Consider the following 1,883-nt stretch of genomic DNA (forward strand, 5'->3'; position numbering starts at 1 on the left):
TAAGCGTATCTCTGCTAGTTAAGAAGCTATAAGCTAAAACGTAAAAAAGCATACCCTACCCATCCGCCAGCCTAGGTAGAAGAGATCCTAGATACTAGACTTTAGTCTACATTTGTTGCAGCTTTCTAGCTGTCTAGCCTATGCTTATCCTTACAGCTACTGTGTGGCTGGCTAGTGGGTGTTCTGCATCTATAGTGCGTAGATAGGTTGCAAAACAGAGTTTGGATTCTTCTAGCGCAGTGGTAGCTGAAGGTAGTCCAGCGTCTTAGAAGAGAGTAGCAGTAGGGGTTGTTCGCTACACTAGGAGGATGCCTCTTGCTGCTATTGCTAGTGTTTTGTCTATAACAGCTATGTGCCACCTAACATAGGCGCTAACTTGTGCTAGTCTGCCAGGTTTAAGTATGTGTGGAGGTTTAGTTTGGCCTCTGTACTAGCACTCAGCCCTATATAGAAGAGACGGGTATACGCAGGCCATAGTAGCCTTGCAGAGGGAGCTGGCTGGTGGTCTGTGTGCTGAGCTTGCTAGGCTGCAGATGTGATAGGCTACCTTGGCCGCTTTTGCGTTGTGCGTGGCTACATGCTGCTTAAAGGTGAGCTTGCAGTTAAACTAGATCCCTAGCTATTAGAGGGCTAGCTAGGTTCTTAACCTGCTTAGTAAGATTAGATTAACTATAAGCTGCTTGTCTACTACATAGGGTGGCGCATAGCTGCTCTTTTGTTAGGTAAGGTAGATTATTTCTTGTTTTTCTAGAGCGAAGGTGACCTTATTAGCTGTGCCCTATACTCTAATCTACTGTAGGTCTGCTGCTAGAAGCTTAATGTTCTTATCTAGGGAGTGTAAGGCTTAGTATAAGCATATGTTATCTGCGTATCTAAATCTCTTCTTTATGTCTATAGACAGCAGCTCTGCTAGATAAAGTATGTACAGGACTAGGGGGAGTAGTAAGCCCTGCAGCGTGCTACAGGCAACTAGGTAGCTAGGGGTAGTAACTTAACCTAGGTAGACTTAAATCCTTTAATTAGTTAGGAAAGAGTTAATAAAGAGGATAGTCCTTTATAGCTATCCCTGTTAGGCTATCTAGTAAAGCAGGTAATTCTTAAGAAGAGTGTTAAAGGCGCCTTGCACATCTAAGGTAACTATTGTAACATGCTAGCCTTTTGCCTACACAGCTTCTGTGTTGTGAGTGAACGCTGCAGTAAGATCTACTGCTAATTGCTTTAGGAGGGCGTCTCTATGCTAACAGCTAAGGATTTTATAGGTTATAGCAGTCTACGTGATTCTCCTAGCCACTGTTTGTTTAAGCCCTTTTCTAATGCAGGAGAGGAGTGCTATAGGTCTCTTTAATTAGGGTAGCGTCTAATCTGTCTTTCCTACCTTAAATATTATAGCTACTTCTGCTAGCTTCTATTGCGCAGGAAAGTAGTTTAGTTTAAGGCACTGCTAAAAGATCTGTTATATAAGTTCTCTAACCTAGGCCTAGCAGGCGTGGAGTAGTCGCACTGTAGAGCGGTTAGTGCCTAGGGAGGTGCTGGTAACCCCTATTGTGTTTCGCTCTGACTCCTCTAGTGAGATGTGCGTAGGCTGGCGGATGGGTAGGGTAGGGTAGGGTATAGGTATAGTCACGTGATTTATGGGTAGGAACTAGGTAGGGTACATGAGGTACCCTACCCAAACCGTTTGGATAGGGTAGCACGTGACTCGGGATAGGTATAGGTAGGGTAGCACATGACTAGGTATAGGTATAGGTAGGGTAGCTAGGTAGGGTCTAGGAATGGGTAGTTATTAGCAAAATCTAGGTTACTACTCTAGACTTTGTACTATTGTATACTTTAGAGCATAAGTATGTGATAATAGACTGTGATAATAAATTATAGATGCTTTT

Source organism: Didymella exigua (assembly GCF_010094145.1).
Source record: "Didymella exigua CBS 183.55 unplaced genomic scaffold M421scaffold_43, whole genome shotgun sequence".
NCBI classification, from domain to species: Eukaryota; Fungi; Ascomycota; class Dothideomycetes; order Pleosporales; family Didymellaceae; genus Didymella; species Didymella exigua.